We start from the raw sequence: 20,623 nt of genomic DNA on the forward strand, positions 1-20,623 counted from the left end.
GTTTCAGTGGTGAACATCTCCATGTTGATCATATCAACTATATGATTCATGCTCGACCTTTCGGTCTCTTGTGTTCCGAGGCCATGTCTGTACATGCTAGGCTCGTCAAGTTTAACCCGAGTGTTCCGCGTGTGCAACTGTTTTGCACCCGTTGTATGTGAACGTTGAGTCTATCACACCCGATCATCACGTGGTGTCTCGAAACTACGAACTGTCATAACGGTGCACAGTCGAGAAGAACACAATTTTATATTGAAATTTTAGTGAGGGATCACCTTATAATGCTACTGTCGTCTTAAGCAAAGCAAGGTGCATAAAAGGATTAAGATCACATGCAAATCATAAGTGACATGATATGGCCATGAACTTGTGCTTCTTGATCTCCATCACTAAAGAACCGGCATGATCTCCATCGTCACCGGCGCTGCACCATGATCTCCATCAATGTGCCCCCATCGAGGTTGTCGCGCTATCTATGCTATTACTACTAAAGCCACAACCTAGTCATATAGTAAAAGCATCTTCAAGCACAAACGCTAGTTTAAAGACAACCCTATGGCTCATGCCGGGTTCCGCGCCATCGACGTGCAAGTTGATATTTAACTATTACAACATGATCATCTCATACATCCAATATATCACATCATGTCTTTGGCCATATCACATCACATGCATACCGTGCAAAAACAAGTTAGACGTCCTCTAATTTGTTGTTGCACGTTTTATGTGGCTGCTATGGGTATCTAGTATGATCGCATCTTACTTACGCAAAGCCACAACGGTGATATGCAAATTTCTATTTAACCTTCTCCAAGGACCGCCTCGGTCAAATCCGATTCAACTAAAGTTGAAGAAACACACACCCGCCAGTCATCTTTATGCAACAAATTGCATGTTAGTCGATGAAATAAGTCTCTCGTAAGCGTACGAGTAAGGTTGGTCCGGGCCGCTTCAATCCAACAATACCGCCGAATCGAGAAAAGACTAAGGAGGGCAGAAAATCGAACATCAACGCACACAAAAACTTTTGTGTTCTACTCGAAATTTCATCTACGCATGAACCTAGCTCTGATACCACTGTTGGGGAACGTCGCATGGGAAACAAAAAATTTCCTACGCACACGCAATACCTATCCATGGTGATGATCACCTACGAGAGGGGAGAGTGCATCTATGTACCGTTGTAGATCGCTAAGTGGAAGCGTATATAACGCGGTTGATGTAGTGGAACATCTTCGCGATCCAAATAGCACCCCGTCCCACGATCTCATCATCTGTCCCGCGATCCCATCAAGATCCACCCCGATCTAGTGCCGAACGGACGGCACCTCCGCGTTCAGCACACGTATAGCTCGATGACGATCCCCACCTTCTTGATCCAGCAAGAGGGGCGGAGAGGTAGATGAGTTCTCCAACACGGCGGCGTGGTGGTGGTGGTGGTGAACTAATCCAGCAGGGCTTCACCTAAGAACCGTCGAACAAGACTAGAGGAGAAACAGATCTAGAGAGAAGTAGAGAGAGCACGTGGCAATTTTTATGTGCAAAACCCTCAAAAACCTCTAGTATATATAGGAGGAGGAGAGGAGAGGAGGCAGCCTTGGCCTCCACTTCAAGGAGGTTCGGCCGAACCACAAGGGAGGAATCCACCTCCCACAAGGGAGGTGGAATCCTATTAGGACTCCTTCCTAATTTGGCCTTTTTGCCTTTTTTCCTTTATCCTTTTCGCATGGGCCCTTGAGAGAGACTTAGGCCATCCCTCCAGGGGCTGGTCACCCTCCTCTCATAGTCCACGAGCCTCTTGGGTCGTCACACCCCTCCCGGTGGTCCCCTGACACTCACGGTACACTACCGATGAGCCCGAGACTTTTCGGGTGACCAAAGCATGACTTCCTATATATATATCAATATTTACCTCTGGACCATTCCGGAGCTCCTCGTGACGTACTGGATCTCATTCGGGACTCCAAACAACCTTTGGTCACCAACACATATAACTCAACTATACCGAAACGTCACCGAACCTTAAGTGTGTAGACCCTGCGGGTTCGAGAACTATGCAGACATGACCTGAGACACTCGCCGGTTAATAACCAATATCGGGAGCTGGATGTCCATATTGGCTCCTACATATTCTACGAAGATCTCTATCGGTTGAACCTCTGTGTCAAGGATTTAGTTAACCCCGTATGTTGTTCCCTTTGTCCTTCGGTATGTTACTTGCCCGAGATTCGATCATCGACATCTCCATACCTAGTTCCATCTCATTACCAGCAAGTCTCTTTACTCGTTCCGTAATACAAGATCCCGTAACTTACTCCTTAGTCACATTGCTTGCAAGGCTTGTTGTGATGTTGTATTACCGAGTGCGCCCCGAGATACCTCTCCGTCACACGGAGTGACAAATCCCAGTCTTGATCCATGCCAATCCAACAGACACCTTTGGAGATACCTGTAGAGCACTTCTATAGTCACCCAGTTACGTTGCAACGTTTGATAACACACAAGGTATTCCTCCGGTGTCCGAGAGTTGCATGATCGCATGATCATAGGAACAAATACATTGACATGCAGAAAACTGTAGCAATAAACTGATACGATCATATGCTACGTTCATAGTTTGGGTCTTGTCCATCACATCATTCTCCTAATGATGTGATCCTGTTATCAAGTGACGACACTTTTCTATGGCCTGGAAACCTTGACCATCTTTGATCAATGAGCTAGCCAACTGGAGGCTCACTAGGGACAGTGTGTTGTCTATGTATCCACACATGTATTTGAGTTTCCAATCAATACAATTCTAGCATGGATAATAAACGATTATTATGAACAAGGGAATATAATAATAACCAATTTATTATGGCCTCTAGGGCATATTTCCAACAATACTGATATTTGGAACCAACCTCAAAGGGATTGAGGAGGTTAAGTCTTTTCTGTCTCAAAACTTTGAGATGAAGGACCTTGGGGTGGCTGATGTTATCTTGAACATCAAGCTTTTGAGAGATGATGAGGGTGGGATGACACTTCTGCAATCCCACTTTGTTGAGAAGATTTTGAGTCGCTTTGGATATTTAGACTGCAAAATTTCTCAAACACCATATGATCCTAGTGTGCTGATTCAAAAGTTCAAAGGCACAACTATAGATCAATTGAGATTCTCTCAAATTATTGGTTCGCTTATGTATCTAGCTAGCGCAACGAGGCCTGACATCGCGTTTGCTGTGAGCAAACTTAGCCGGTTTTTTGCCAATCCGGGCGATGTTCATTGGCGTGCTGTTGAAAGAATCATGCGCTACCTGAAAGGTACTGTCAACCACGGACTTCACTATACGGGATTCCCATCGGTACTTGAAGGTTATAGTGATGTGAATTGGATCTCTGATGCTGATGAGATGAAGGCCACTACTGGGTATATATTTACTCTTGGAGGTGGTGCTGTTTGCTGGAAGTTTTGCAAGCAAACGATCTTAACGAGATCGACAATGGAAGCAGAATTAACAGCATTAGACACATCTAGTGTCGAAGCAGAATTTCTTTGAGATCTTTTGATGGACTTGCCTATGATTGAGAAGCCGGTTCCGGCTATCCTTATGAACTACAATAATCAGACAGTTATTGTCAAAGTGAAGAGTTCAAAGGACAATATGAAGTCCAACAAACATATAAGAATGAGATTGAAGTCTGTTAGACGTTTGAGAAACTCCGGAGTGATAGCGTTGGATTACATCCAAATGGCTAAGAATCTGGCAGATCCCTTTACTAAAGGGCTATCGCGTGTTGTGATAGATAGTGCATCGAGGGAGATGGGTATGAGACCCACATGAGTTGCCATGGCAGTAATCCAACCTATATGATCGGAGATCCCGTGAAGTAGGACCTGAGAAAACAAGCCAGTGGTGAACGGAGGAGAGTAACTTTACTAACCCACTCCGTTGGACATGCAATGCTCTCGGATAATGTATGGTAGGATGACTACTGTCTTAATGTGTTCTAAAGCTTATGTGTAAGCCAGAATGCAAGATGTTGTCCTATAGAGTGATCTTTGGAGGAACACACCTATATGAGCCCGACTGCTGGTCAGAGTCTATGAGATTGGGGTGATCTCTAGTAAACTCATGAATAGGCCAGGAGTGTGACTAATATGCTCCACCCGAGGGGTTGTGGCGCTCTGCCTGATTACCACTGTAGCCAGACGGTCCCCGCGCATACCAGCCCAGGAAATCACTATGGCATGCACGTTTACAACAAGTATCATGAACACACGCTCCAGTTCCTCACTAACGGACGACGAATCCTTATGTGAACCTGGCCATGTTAAAAGCCGCTGAGTACTTTTGAATGTACTCGCAAGCAAACCAAACAAACATATACACTAAGCAATGCAATCCATGGCATTTAGGCATGCATTTGTTATTAGAACAATATGAATCATCATAGCATACCTATCTAGCAATAATAATTATCAAGGTATAACAAGATTATTCAACAGGATAACTTCTAAAGTAAATGCGATAAGGTAAAGCATATTAGGTAAATAATTTATAGTCCAACTATTCTCATTATCCAGTTTGAATCTGATCCAAATCCAATCCAACTCATGTGGTCATCCGACCACTCATCTCATAGCCATCCCATGGCTAACATGTCCTATACCGGACATCTTCCGATGTCTACACAAGACGAGTTCTTCCATCATTATTATCACTATTACGGTTGACCACCTACTGAGGTCTGGTCGGGCTGTCCAATACCGTAGATGCGACTATTCGAATAGGTTTGACACTCTGCAGAGGTTGCACACTTTACCACACTATGGAGCACTGACGTCGTGATTCCATTCGGGTGGACTAGTGTTGCTCCAACGAAACTTGTATGACCTGTGACTCTTTCATCATACCCCCGGCATTCATCCTCCCCCGGAGTCCTGCCCTGTGTGGCGTTGTGTCCTTCTGACACCTGCCACCGTCGTGGCTAAACTAAACTGTCCCAACCGGGGACGGGTACCCAAACAACTCAACTAGGCTCACAAGATTATCACCGCCTACATGATTAGGGTAGCACGCGTGCATAACCCTCCTGCTTTGGAGGTACCGGTGAAAGGTCACGCGACCAGCCCAAGTCATGGCCGTCCCATATCGGCAAATGTGGTTGCACGGATAAGCTCGTACAGGTGACTCGAGATCAACCCACTAGGTTTGGTTTTAACAACATAATTATCAAGCATGGTTGTTGTCAACAATAACTTAACATGATGATAATTATGCATGAAATAGCAATGGTAGAAACACCACAACCTATCTCTATATCATGAGTCATTAATACGACAGGATGTAAATGGTAGACTATTACTTTGCAAGCTCTAACTGTAAATTAGACCCTCGGAACCCTCTCATAAAACCGGCAAATAAATCGGTAGCCACCAGAACGGTCTTTACAACGCAGATCTGGGACATTATCGAAATAACTCAACCCCGGCTCAAGACGGCTAGAGAGCAGCACAGAGCATAAGGCGGTGTTGATAAAAAGAATGTAGTAGTTCCCTAAGACAACCGAAGAACAACTCAGAGCATAGGGTCACTTCTACGGAAAGAAATTCAACAGCTTCCCGCGACGGACGAAAAGTAGCTCAAGACATGAGCTAGCTGCTGACAAGAGAATTATAAAGTCGGCATCCACCCCGAACGGCCGAAAACAGCTCAGACTCACGTGTGGTGCCGTCATAGAAAATGCGAGCAAGGGTTCGTTAGAGTCACATACATCACATTACTATCCATACAATCACAAACATATTAATTTAATCATGCAGAAATAACACAAAGCAAAGCTTGAGGGCATATATTAGATGGCCGGCTTGCCTGGGGTCGATGAATACTCCCGGAAGAGGTGCGGAGAGTCCGCGGAAAAGATCATCGGATACCTCTATCTCTCGAAGGGGCTGATTGGAGATAAGGGAAAAAGGGTCATTTTCAAAGTGTAACTAGCTTGTCCAAATGATACCAACATGATGGGCTCGACGAGACGAAGACGTGGGCTTTGGAATCACCTCAATTGGAGTCCCGAGCAAAAAGATATAAGCATTTGAAGAGGAAGGACCAATTTGCAATTAAAATAATTGCCATCGGGTCCCTCAGAGAACAGCCACTCGCGCCTTCTCCAGAAATACGCTTTCTGCTGAAGGAAAGCGTATTTTTATAAATACACCTCCACTTATCCACCCTGGCGGGTGTCTCTCTCATCGACAGGTGGGGTCGGGGCCCACCTGTTGGGTCCCTTTCTCTCTCCTCTCTCTCCTTCTTCTACCTCTCGCCATTGCACGCACAGCAGAGGAGGGCCACCGACGCCGTCGGTCTTTCCGGCGACTCGGGCCACCTCCGGTGACGTCCAGTCTACTAGCGTTCTCAGGGGAGCCAGCCGCACCCATCCCGGGGGTGCACGGAGCCCGACGATGGCCAGGATGACGACGCCGTCCTTCACAGCGGGGAGCGCATCGGACGTTGTCGGCGTCGATGCTCCGGTCATCCCTCGGAGAAGCTAGGCGGCTCGACGGCTTCCTGGGGACTCGTGGGTTCCATTTGAGGCGGCTAATAGGGAAGGGGAGGGGCTGCTGCTCGGATTGACCCAAGGGGATCACGACCGCGTTCCCTATCGAAGAGGAGGGAGAAGAGCTCCAACGTTCGATTCTTTGGACAAGGAGAGAGCTAGGAAGGAGGGGAGTCTGCCGAGGAGTCGAGGTGCTCGGGGAGGGGCTCGGTCGTGGCTATTTATAGCCGGCCGACAACGAGCGGATGAGCATGACGCCGTGGCATCCTTATCACCGCAGTAGAGCTCGCGGTGAGCTGGCTTGGACGCACTCGGTGCCGACCTGACGCTCCACAGGGGATGGGACGTCTCGGGAGAGAAGAAGACATCAGCGAGGGAAGACGACGATGCACACGAGCGGAACAGTGTCGCGGCGGCGACTGCCGTGGCGTGGGGAGGAATAAGGAGGACGGGGAAGGTGCTGGAGAGGGGCTACGTGGACTCCCCGAGGCTGTTTAACACGCTAGGACACGCTGAAGCTGGCCGGAGCTGTCGTGCCGACGACAACAGTGCACAGTTCACCGTTTTGGCCTGTCCCAAGCGTGGTCACCACGGGCGCCACATGCTCTGGAGCTATCCTGGATGCAACACTATGTCAAAGAGGTGACTTGCTGCTCAAAAAGATGAGATATGGGTCTGCAATAAGATGGGAGGCTCTAGAATAAGAGAAACTTGCACCAAAATGATCTAAGAGCAACCTGTTTGTGATATTTTCTGGTATATTGGCTAAAGAGAATATGCTGAATTTTGGTGTGTGGTAATGGTTTACTAAGATGAGTGCCTTGGCAAATTTCTAGGACAAATAACCCATCCTAGCTAGCACTTCCTTAACACCATGACAAACTGGACAGAAATAAAGATGGAGAGGCTGGTGTCAAATTGCTACATGGATTTGGCTCAAATTTGGTGGAGAATCTTTATTTGAATATATGGAGATGCTGGAAAAATTTCAGCTCACTTGGGAATGCCTACATGGTACTTCCTTCACAAAGCTTTCAAATGGGCAAAAACTTAGGAAAATTGGTGGGAAAATATTGCTAGAGGCCTTGAGCTGAGTTTTGGTATTCATTAGTGATTTCGAAATGTATACCACCATGAAAATGGTCAGCTCAAGGAGATAAAGGAATCAAGCACTTCCTTTGCAAATTGCCCAACTGGACAGAATTTGCAAATTGATGTTGTTCTCAAAATTTGAACTATGGGGCTTGGGATATTGATGCAAATGGGGAAGATAAGGATAGGAGAAGCTCCACAAATTATTTGCGATTTTTCCTGGCTACCAAAATGGTAGTTCCTTTAGAAAGTGCACGAAATGCAATATTGGCATTAAATAGGAAAAGGCAATTTTCCTTTATTCAATGATGACCAATATTTTATGGGAGCTCAATATGATCTCAAAGAATATCTCCACAAGTTTTCATAACCTTTGGAGATGGATAGCTATTTTCCTGGATTTAATTCCTTCATGTGACAGAAAAAGGAATTAAATATAAATGATAAATATTGCAAATGACTTAGCAACTTTTTTGCATATCTAGGGTTTAAAGATAGGGGATGATCATTGGGAAAAGGTGTGGGAGGCAACAGGGCAAAAGAAATTGGGGTTCCTTTGAAACATGAGGGATCAGGGTTTCCCTTCCCGCAATTCGGGAGGTAGGGTTTTGACGGCAAAACCCTGAGAAGAGATCTTGGGTGGAAAGGATGGACTGGGGAGAATCTTTTGTTGGATGGGAAAGGCAAGGATAGATGACCATCTTCATATACCCAAGATTGAAATAAATTCGATAACACCTAGAAAAAAGACGGGGGTCAAATCCTGCAAATGAAGAAAAACATGGAGCGAAAACCAGGGTGTTACAAACCTACCCCCTTAAGAAAATCTCGTCCTTGAGATTTCGAGGCTTACCTCCGGGGGAAGGGGGACTTACCTGTGTGCGACTTGGATCCATCAGTTTTCATGCCTTCGTTGGTTCTCTAACCTTATAACTGCCTCTTCGGAGGGACCAGGTGTTGTCTCTACATAAAACTCTCTTGAATCCTTCTCTTTCCTGTCAGGTGTACTCTTTGTTCTCATAGTAGTGTTGAGGGGTGGGGTAGCAGGTACTGCCAATAAACATCGTAGTTCTAGGTCCTGGGAGTACGTGCTTCAGGCTTTATTGTAATGCTTCGTATCCTAGCTGCCATGGGTAATTCGTTCGTTCCTGGTACCATGCTCATGTGCTCGTATGTCCTCGAGTGAATGGGATTGTCTTTCTTTTTGTTGTGTTAGAATGCTCAATCTGGTTGCGTGTTTCGTTCTGATGTTTCGTTCTGGCTTATGCATCCTATCTTTGCCCTTAGATGATCCATGACTGAAGGAATTCACATGACCGAGCTATTGCTGCTATATCCTCAACTCCAACGTCAGGCATGATCACAAAATAATCATAGACAGTAATCTCTTACTCCAATGATGTCATGATGTCTATGAGCTGTTGCTCCCGGTGTGCCTTGAGCCATTCGATCTTAATGTATTGTTCAGACTCTGTTGCTAGCGAAGATGGCTCTGTCATATATAGCTTATGTATTCCTTGTTGTGACCACTGAGATGAGCATAGTATGGCTGTCATTTGGTGTATCTTTTGGGGTATAGCCTCTTATCTGGGTTGATGGCCCATATTCATGATAAGTGCGGCAACTCACTTGTAACCGCAGGTACTACATTGTTGTTGCCGCATATGCAAGAGTCTCACAAGGGTTGGTAATACCACTTTGTCTTTGAGACTGTATCTTGTTGACCGCTATGAAGGTTGTTCGTCCACAACTTCTTTGGTTTTGAGGACTCCTTTGATGTACTTTTCATGTCCTGCCAACACTATTCCTTGATTATTTTCCCTAAGTGTTGGCTTGATCCCACCACTTACTCTTGTGTATGTCATAGGGGTTGATGTGCTCATTCTCTTCTTTTAAACATAGGACCGGTGTTTCTCTGACATGGTTATTCCCGTCCATGAGTGGCTTGCATGAACTGATTCACTAAACTGTATGTTCCCAACATATGCAAGTGTAGGATAGATCCTTCCATCACTACTGGGTTTTGAGGCGACTTATGTGTACTGACTAGTCCTTGCTTCTAACAAGCCCGTTGTAGGCACGATGGCGTGTTGAAGAAGACTGAATTCCTTATGCTCGAAGCTCCTGCTAGAGTAGCATGCTGAAGAAGGCTGGTATCATACCTCGTAAGTTTTCCTTCATGTGGCTTGCTGCGGAAGGTCGGGTTCCTTATGCCCGAAGTTTTCCGCGGTAGCACGCTGTAGAAGATGGAAATGTCGTACTCGAAAGGATTTCTCACTGAGTGGCGTGTCGAGGAAGATTGGAAGGAAGCTCTTCTTCGTAGCTTGTGGGGGAAGGCTAGGTTACTTATTCCAGAAGCCTTTTGCTATGATGTATTGTCATATCTAGGGCTGGTTCTGGCTTCCTTTTGAAGTATCCGGAACTTTCCCCATAGCAGAGCCATAACTTGATATAGGCTATAGCTTGGCAGAAGATATTCCATTGGTCATGCACATCGCTTGTTCTTCCGCTGGTCTGGTTATTGTTGCTGTAAAGGTTGCACAACTGGTGCAGACCTCATGTTGACAATTGATGCAGAAGGCCATATGTTCAAACCATATGTTGTCGATATAAGCAATTGAGGGATAATCCCATTTGATTCAGCTAGGTTTCCAAGCATGTTAGGTGCTCCTTGATTCGGACAACCGTGAATTTATCCATATTCCTCGTAGACCTTTGTTCATAGTGCTCAGGAAATTTTATATTTGCACCGTTGAGCTTCAAGGTTTGCCTTGAAATTTGTACCAACATACCGGAGTTTTGTTGCTGCTTTTGGTGCATTCGTTCTTGAAATATGTCCTTGGTGGGTGATAAATGGTTCTTGGATGTATTGAAAGAAAACTCCGGGTTCACCCCACTGACTGAAATAATCCTCGTACGGAATCATTTGTCCTTACTGATGTACATTCTTGGTAGCTCATGTGACTGCTCCTTAGGCGTGATTGGTTCTGAGGCAAATTCATTCATGTATAATCTGGCTTTGTCTGTTGCACACGATTCTGCTTCTGACCCATTCTTCATTCTTAACAGATCCGGTGGTAATGTTCTGAATATCAGGCAGTTGGCATGGCTTGACTTTTGTTGAGACGGGGATTATTGGGTATTATTTCAGTTGCATGCTGGTCTTCTTAGATAACTCTTGCAGATGGATCCAGTCGGAGCGGAAAAAAAACGAAATCGACTAAAGAAACGAAAACCACAAAAAACCAAAAAGGCAAATAAAATTCAAGTGTTGTGGACCTTACACATGGCCAAGGATTCACTAGTATAACTAATATAGCGCACTCGATGCATCTCTAAGGATTTAGAAGCGAAACCGCACAATGATCCTGGTAGCACTGGTGTCAAGCTCCTACTACTTCCTTAGGGAGCATCACACTCGACGCAGGACAATAGCCAAAATGGCTTAGTCAACGTTCCTACGGTTATTGAGGAAAGATAGAATTTATAAGCGTTTCCCAAAGGAAACTAGAGTAAGGAGAGAAATGTCATGGCTAGACAGCAGGGGTAAGGATATCTGGTTTACCTAGGGGTTTCAGGGCTCACGGGTCATTGTCGGGTGCGAGCATTTCACACCGAAGGCAAGGGCGACGAGAATTGGGGTCTGATGGAGCCAAAAACCTCTGGGGTTGCCTTATGGTCAATAGTAGCCATGCCAGATGGCAAAGATGGCTGAAATCCATCTGGGCTTTCTACTGAACACAAGACAGTGATGTCTGGCTAGGGTAACCTATAGTCAGCCTGGATGCTGTGATACCATTCGTTGTGGCGCTCCGCCTGATTACTACTGTAGCCAGACGGTCGCCGCGCATACCAGCCCAGGAAATCACTCTGGCATGCACGTTTACAACAAGTATCATGAACACATGCATTTCTATTAATGAATATAAGAGTTCTACATGATGAACTACAAGGGTGATGGCACCGTGAAAAGCTCTATCTAAGGCAGCATGGTCGTGGTGCGGCTCCAATCCACAGGGATGTGACTCGGTTATGCTCCTAGCCTGCAAACGCTCCAGTTCCTCGCTGACGGACCACGGATCCTTATGTGAACCTGGCCATGTTAAAAGTCGATGAGTACCTTTGAATGTACTCGCAAGCAAACCAAACTAACATATACACTAAACAATGCAATCTATGGCATTTAGGCATGCATTTCTTATTAGAGCAATATGAATCATCATAGTATACCTATCTAGCAATAATAATTATCAAGGTATAACAAGATTATTCAACATGATAACTTCCAAAGTAAATGTGATAAGGTAAAGCATATTAGGTAAATAATTTATACTCCGACTATTCTCATGGTCCAGTCTGAATCTGATCCAAATCCAATCCAACTCATGTGGTCATCCGACCACTCATCTCATAGACATCCCATGGATAACATGTCATATACCGGACATCTTTCGATGTCTGCACAAGACGAGTTCTTCCTTCATTATTATCACTGTTACGGTTGACCACCTACTGAGGTTTGGTCGGGCTGTCCAAATACTGTGGACGTGGCTATTCAAATAGGTTTGACACTCTACAGAGGTTGCACACTTCACCCACACTATGGAGCATTGACGTCGTGATCCCATTCGGGTGGACCAGTGTTGCTCCAACGAAACTTGCCTCACCCGTGACTCTTTCATCGTACCCCCGGCATTCATCCTCCCCTAGAGTCCGCAAACAACTCAACTGGGCTCACATGATTATCACCGCCTACCTGATCAGGGTAGCACACGTGCATAACCCTCCGGCTTTGGAGGTACCGGTGAAAGGTCACGCGATCAGCCCAAGTCACGGCCGTCCCATATCGGCAAATGTGGTTGCACGGATAAGCCCGGACAGGTGACTCGAGATCAACCCACTAGGTTTGGTTTTAACAACATAATTATCAAGCATGGTTGTTGTCAACAGTAACTTAACATGATGATAATTATGCATGAAGCAACGGTAGAAACACCACAACCTATCTCTATATCATGAGTCATTAATACGACATGATGTAAATGGTAAACTATTAATTTGCAAGTCTAAATGTAAATTAGACCCTCGGAACCCTCGCATAAAACCGGCAAATAAATCGGTAGCCACCAGAACGGTCTTTACAACGCAGATCTGGGACATTACCAGAATAACTCAACCCCGGCTCAAGATGGCTAGAAAGCAGCACAGAGCATGAGGCGGTGTTGATAAAAAGAATGTAGCAGTTCCCTAAGACGGCCAAAGAACAGTTCACAGCATAGGGTCACTTCTACGGAAAGAAATTCAACAGCTGCCCGCGACGGCCGAAAAGCAGCTCACGACACGAGCTAGCTGGTGACAAGAGAATTATAAAGTCGGCATCCACCCCGGACGGCCGAAAATAGCTCAGACTGAGGCGTGGTGCCGTCATAGAAGATGCGAGCAAGGGTTGTCAAAGTCACATACAACACATTACTATCCATACAATCACAAGCATATTAATTTAATCATGCAGGAATAACACAGAGCAAATCTTGAGGGCATATATTAGATGGTCGGCTTGCATGGGGTCGATGAATACTCCCGGAAGAGGTGCGGAGAGTCCGCAGAAAGGATCGCCGGATACCTCCCTCTCTCGAAGGGGCTGATTGGAGACAAGGGCAAAAGGGTCATTTTCATATTGTAACCACCTTGAGAAAATGATACCAACATGAAGGGCTCGACGAAACGAAGACGTGGGCTTTGGAATCACCTCAATCGGAGTCCCAAGCAAAAAAGATATAAGTATTTGAAGAGGAAGGACCAATATGCAATTAAAATAATTGCCATCAGGTCCCTGAGAGAACAGCCGCTGGCGCCTTCTCCAGAAATACGCTTTCTGCTAAAGGAAAGCGTATTTTTAGAAATACGCCTCCACTTATCCACCCTGGCGGGTGTCTCTCTCATCGACAGGTGGGGTCGGGGCCCACCTGCCGGGTCCCTTTCTCTCTCCTCTCTCTCCTTCTTCTACCTCCTGTCGTTGCACGCACAGCAGACAAGGGCCGCCGGCTCCGTCGGTCATTCCGGCGACTTGGGACACCTCCGTCGATGCCCGGCCTACTGGCGTGGTCAGGGGAGCCAGCCGTACCCATCCCGGGGGTGCACGGAGCCCGACGATGGCCAGGATGACGATGACGTCCTTCACAATGGGAGCGCGTCGGACGTTGTCGGCACCGATGCTCCGGTCATCCATCAGAGAAGCTAGGCATATCGACGGCTTCCTGGGGATTCGAGGATTCCATTTGGGGCGGCTAATAGGGAAGGGGAGGGGCTGTTGCTCGGATTGACCCGAGGGGATCACGACGGCGCTCCCTGCCGGAGAGGAGGGACAAGATCTCCGACGTTTGATTCTTTGGACACGGAGAGAGCTAGGAAGGAGGGGAGCTTGCCGGGGAGTCGAGGTGCTCGGGGAGGGGCTCGGTCGTGGCTATTTATAGCCGGCCGACGACGAGCGGATGAGCACGACGCCGTGGCATCCTTATCACAGCACTGGAGCTCGCGGTGAGCTGGCTTGGACGCACTCGGTGTCGACCGGACGCTCCACAGGGAATGGGACGTCTCGGGAGAGAAGAAGACATCAGCAAGGGAAGACGACGATGCACACGGGCGGGATAGTGTCGCGGCGGTGACTGCCGTGGCATGGGCAGGAAGAAGGATGAGGGGGAAGGTGTTGGAGAGGGGCTACGTGCACTCCCCGAGGTTGTTTGACACGCCAGGACACGCAGAAGCTGGCCGGAGCTGTCGTGTCGACGACAACAGTGCACAGTTCATCGTATTGGCGTGTCCCAAGCATGGTCACCATGGGTGCCACATGCTCTGGAGCTATCCTGGATGCAGCACTGTGTCAAAGAGGTGACTTGCTGCTCATAAAGATGAGATATGGCTCTGGAATAAGCTGGGAGGCTCTAGAATAAGAGAAACTTGCACCAACATGATGTGACACCAACCTGTTTGTGATATTTTCTCGAATATTGGCTAAAGAGAATATGCTGAATTTTGGTGTGTGGCAATGGTTTACTAAGATGAGTGCCTTGGCAAATTTGCAGGACAAATAACCCATCCTAGCTAGCACTTCCTTCACACCATGACAAACTGGACATAAATAAAGATGGAGAGGCTGGGGTCAAATGGCTACATGAATTTGGCTCAAATTTGGTGGAGAGGGTTTATTTGAATATATGGAGGTGCTGGAAAAATGTTAGCTCATTTGGGAATGCCTACATGGTACTTCCTTCACAAAGCTTTCAAATGGGCAGAAACTTGGGAAAATTGCTGGGAAAATATTGCTAGAGGGATTGAGCTGATTCTTGGTATTCATTAGTGATTTAGTAATGTAAACTACCATTTAAAGTTTTAGCTCAAGTAGATAAAGGAATAAAGCACTTCCTTTGCAAATTGCCCAACTGAACATAATTTGCAAATTGATGTTGTGGTCAAAATTTGAACTATGGGGCTTGGCATCTTGATGGAAATGGGGAAGATAAGGATAGGAGAAGCTCCACAAATTATTTGGGATTTTACCTGGCTACCAAAATGGTAGTTCCTTTAGAAAGTGCCCAAAATGCAATATTGGCATTAAATAGGAAAAGACAATTTTCCTTTATTCAATGATGACCAATATTTTATGGGAACTCAATATGATCACAAATAATATCTCCACAAGTTTTCATAAGCTTTGGAGATGGATAGCTATTTTCCTGGATTTAATTCCTTCATCTTACAGAAAAAGATATTAATTATAAATGATAAATATTTCAAATGATTTAGCAATATTTTTGCATATCCAGGGTTTAAAGATAGGGGATGATCATTGGGAAAAGGCTTGGGAGGCAACGGGTCAAAAGAAATTGGGGTTCCTTTGAAATAGGAGAGTTCAGGGTTTCCCTTCCGGCAATTCGAAAGGTAGGGTTTTGACGGCAAAACCGTGAGAAGAGATCTTGGGTGGAAAGGTTGGACTCGGGAGAATCTTTGGTTGGATGGGAAAGGCAAGGATAGATGACCATCTTCATATACCTAATAGTGAAAGAAATTCGATAACACCGAGAAAAAAGACGGGGGTCAAATCCCGCAAATGAAAAAAAACCGGGAGCGAAAACCAGGGTGTTACATGGGGTCAGCCTTCGGTAGCCTAGTACTAGTAAGACTTCTGGTGAAGCTTCTTTACATCGAACTGACAATTCAAGGCATAGTTAATTGTTCAGTTGTAAAGGGGTATAGCTGCTTGTTCTAGGTGAAGCTCAACCTTAACAGGTCTTCACTGAAATGCTGGTATATCAAAACACTGATTGGAACGAAGGAACACGATGTGCCCTTGAGATCTAGTGGGCGATTGTTGAAATTTGTGGTGGGCTTTAGGCCCATAAGAGAATTTCAGAAATCTCCAAGGGCCCATGTAGGTGGTGGCACCATAAGGTGGTGGTGGGAAGTTTAGTCCGAGTCCGCTAGTGGAGAAGAAGTTGGACCCTTTTATAAGGGTCTCTCTTCTACATGCTATTGGAGAGAGATAAGAGAAGAGGCCCCCGCGCACTCCTCCTCCGCCGCCCGCCTCGCCACGCCTCACCGCGACGCGACGTGACACCGGAATGAGCCGAGCCGAGCTCATACCTACGCGCTTATTTTTGCCGGCCAGGAACGGAGAATACGTAACGGACGCGACATGATCTGAGACATCGGATCGTGGGCTGTTACCGACTCAGACGTGGGTTCATCCCATGTTTCTCCACTCAACCGTCTATATAAGAAGGGCTAACGCCAACCCTAGCCGTCACGAGATCAGATCGTCTCTGCCTCACGCGCTCGTTCCTTTGCTGCTGCCGCCGGCGACTACGTTCCGTTCACCGCGTATTGAGGAGGCCTCCGAAACCTCGCCACTCCGGTTCCTGTACGGGAGAGGGGCGATTAGGTTTTTAGGGAGCGATCACGCGACTGCTTGCCTCCGTCCGTCTGCTTCGTCTACGTCCACGTCGTCCTCATCATCGCCATGTCTTCACCAAGTGAAGCCGACCGTCTCCTCCTCGAGAAGGCCGAAGCCGAGAAGAAGGCAGCACAGGATGCTGCTGCCGCCAACGCTGGTGCTACGACCAAATGGCCAATCGAAGGGTATAACCTATTTACCCCGCTCCTGTTTATTTCTGCCCTAATAGTACTAGCTATATGCGTAGATGTTTCTGCTATATGCGTAGTACTTGCTAGTATGCTGTGTGATCAGCATGTCATGAATCTAGTCAATGCCATGTTAGTAATTATTTCATGGATTAATCTACTCGAAAAATTGATTATTTACTTAACACTGGGAGAGTACATGATACTATCTATATAAGTTACCTCTATAGCTAGTCTAAATTATGACGGAAAGTCAGGAAAACGGAAAAAAAAAAATCTTCGATCCGGGAGACCATCGGCTTTCGCGCGACCCTAACGCTTGAGCTAGGGGTGGGTATTATAAAACCGAAAACCGAAAAACCAAACCAAACCGAACCGTATTAACCGATTTGTCGGTTTATTTGGTGATTTGATTTTTGGTTCGGTGGGAAATTTTAAGGTTGCTCGGTGTTTTGTTTTTGTTCGATTTTTGGTGCCCAGAAACCGAATAGACTGAACAAACCGATATGTGAGATACCCTATGTAATACCTTATTTCCGGAAGTGCAACTGTATGAAGGCATCACATTTCTTCGTAAATAATACATTTCACGTTTCATGTGTTTTTTCTACTTAATTATGGTTACTAGTTTGTTTGACCGAATAAACCATAGAATGATATTAAGGTTGCTAAAACTTGTGATTATCTTTTTGCATATTATAAAATGTGCTCTCGAGTCATTACACTTATACTGGCAAGTGCATGAATTTTGATTTTTCGATTAACCAAACAAACCGAGCCGATATATTATGGTTAATATGGTTCGGTTTCTAAATTTTAAATGATTATTTCGGTTTCTATTTCTCCAAAACCAAAATTATATAAAATCAAATAAAGCAAACCGTATTATAACCATATAAATCAAATGCCCAGCCCTAGCTGGAGCCCCGTCGGTTACTAATACGTACTGCGATAGAAGAGAATCCAAGAGATATCTTTCATCCGTATTTAATACTAATACGTATTACTACAACTTATTACTGTATTATTACTGGAGATGAGGCAAAGATACTAGTAGTAACAATATTCAAATCCGAAGTATATGCCGTAACAAAAACGAGTTGCTTTCTTTCCCGACCCGTGCCTTATAAAACTTGCAGTAAACCCGCTCGCAAATAGCAAAATAAATAAGGGAATAGCAGCACACCCAATTGAAAAAGAGAAGAGGAAATCTGAAACATGTTGACATTTAGTGGAAGCTAAACAACTAGAAGGATCCACAAGCAGCAGCACAGCCAGCAATCGGACAACAGTAGCCCACCAAACATGTCAGGTATGACATATACGTAGGTTTGTTGTTCATGTAAAGGAAAAAAAGCATGGCTTGAGATTCATTACCCCATAAGGGAGACTGTTGCTGGAGAAGAGCGGGTCAGGGAGGCATTGTTTAGCTACTGGGCAGGTCGGGTCGTTGCCTCCTCCGCCCATGTGCACGTGAAGCAGAGTGAAGCGGTGGATAACCCATAGGACATGTTCGACTAGATCTGGCCGTAGCAGGCGACGGAAACCTCTCGGTGCAGCAACTAACAGCGGCAACCACAACACGCCCTTCCGGCACCTAGGCAGGGTAGGGCGCAGTGCAGCCGCGAACGAGCGGAGGCCCCAAGCGTCGGACGAGACGGAGAGGAAGGCACCGGGCGCAGCGGTTCCGACGCGTGATTGCCAACGCCGTCGATCCGGTGGAAACGAGTGTCAGGATCAAAGCACCTTACGAGATGATCCAAGTTATTCTGGTGCGCAATTCAGACAGAACTCAGTGATCGGAGGGATTGAATTGCTTGGAGAAAAGGGAAAAGTGCATGTGGCGCGCCGCCGGCGGTCTAGGGTTCTACCCAGATATTTATTACATGCCTTTTAAGGCTGTAAATCGTGGCTTATATAGACCAGCAAAGAAAAGGAAAGAAACTAGATTAAACAGCAGAAATAAATGAACTCCTGTCAGAATTGATACAACGACGCGGACAGCTCCAGTAGCCGTTAGATGCTGGATCAACGACGCAGGTCGACTCCCGTCTGAAGCGGTATCTTTCAACCACAGCCGTTGGATCACCCGTCAACTCTTCAGAGCCAAACCGGCAAGTAGAAACAGGGGATGCTATCGACCGAGCCTGACAATACCTCCTTGTTGAGCGGCAGCTTGCCCTCAAGCTGCGAACGATGGGAAAACTTTCTGGATGAAAGCCGAATCCTCCCAGCTAGCTTGCTCCACTGGAATGTTGAGCCACTTGATCAACCAACGAACCGCAGGTATAGATATGTCTCCTTGAACTCGTGGGGCCAATTTCCTGTCCAGAATAGCTCCAGGCTCCATCAGAACAATGCCATTAGATCCCACTAACGGCAGATCCTTGGAGGGCACCACCTTTTGCCCAATGTGCTTTTTAAGCTGGCTTACATGGAAGGTAGGGTGTAGCCTGCATCCTTCAGGCAGAAGTAGTTTGTAAGCATGCTGTCCCACCTTGTGCAGAATTCTAAATGACCCATAGAATTTAGAATGCAATTTCAAATGTCTGTGCAGGCTTAGGGAAGTATGCCTGTAGGGTTGCAGCTTCAGATACACCATGTCCCCTACATCAAATTCCCTATCCTTCCTTTTCTTGTCAGCAAACCACTTCATTCTCTCTTGTGCTTTGAGCAAATTCTGCTTGATGACCTCCATTGCTAGTTCCCTGTTTTGCAACAGATCAACAGCATCCATAGATATAGAGTCAGGAAGAACAGACTCAGCCACCATAGGTGGGGGAAAACCATAGAGTGCCTGGAATGGAGTCATGTTCAAAGCAGTGTGAAAGCTGGTATTATACCACCACTCTGCTAAAGCTAACCAGCTGTGCCACTTCTTAGGTTGCTGGAAGCACATACACCTTAGATAATTCTCAAACACTGGTTAACCCTCTCACTTTGTCCATCAGATTGTGGGTGATAGCTAGTACTCATGTGCAACTTAATCTTTAGGGACTTGAACAACTGCTGCCACAAGTTACCTGTAAAGATTCTGTCTCTGTTAGTCACAATCACTACTGGCATACCATGTAATTTGAAAACAGTTTCAGAGAATGCTCTAGCAATAGATTCCACAATAATGGGATGCTTCATGCCAATGAAATGTGCATATTTAGTGAACCTGTCCACTACCACCAGTATCAAATCCTTGTTTTCAGACACTAGCAATCCTTCTACAAAATCCATGCTCACATGAGCCCAAGCAAAATCAGGCACAGGCAATGGCTCCAACAGTCCAGGATAGGGACAATGTTCAGCTTTGTTGAGTTGGCACACTGGGCAAGCTTTAACAAATGCAATCACATCCTGTTTCATACCAGGCCAATGAAACACTAACTTAATCCTTTGATAAGTAGCCCTCTCACCAGAGTGGCCCCCTAGCTCTAAATTATGAAATGTTTTCAGTAATTCCTGCCTGAGCTCGGTAGCTTTACCTACAACCACCTTGTTCTTAAACCTGAGTATACCATTGCTATAAGAGTAAGACCATGAGCCCCTTTATCCACTGCACATTGAGTGATCCACTCCTTTATATTTTCATCCTAGCTGTAACTATTCACCACCTCTACAACCCAAGTGGGAGTTACAGTACTTGCAACCAGCATAGAAGTCCAGTATTTCACTCTAGACAATGCATCAGCTACTTTATTTTCTTTGCCTCTCTTGTACTTAATTGTGAAATTGTATCCCAACAACTTGAGCAGCAACTTGTGTTGGATACCTTCTGTCAACTTTTTCTCCTGGATGTACTTCAAACTTTCCTGGTCAGTTCTGATAATAAGAGTAGTAGCCAGGAAATAATGTTTCC

The 20,623-nt window shown here is 45.9% G+C and overlaps 1 long non-coding RNA gene across 1 annotated transcript; it reads right to left on the reverse strand.

Annotated features, from left to right (window-relative positions):
- Nucleotides 1–5,723: 5,723 nt before the first annotated feature.
- LOC123410288 lies at nucleotides 5,724–7,063 on the reverse strand. The gene is made up of 2 exons (XR_006613018.1): nucleotides 6,047–7,063; nucleotides 5,724–5,938 (listed from the first exon to the last, which is right to left on the reverse strand). It is a non-coding gene; the product is annotated as an uncharacterized LOC123410288 (long non-coding RNA).
- Between the last annotated feature and the right edge of the window lie 13,560 nt (nucleotides 7,064–20,623).

Source organism: Hordeum vulgare, chromosome 1H, assembly GCF_904849725.1.
Source record: "Hordeum vulgare subsp. vulgare chromosome 1H, MorexV3_pseudomolecules_assembly, whole genome shotgun sequence".
In the NCBI taxonomy this organism is placed as follows: Eukaryota; Viridiplantae; Streptophyta; class Magnoliopsida; order Poales; family Poaceae; genus Hordeum; species Hordeum vulgare.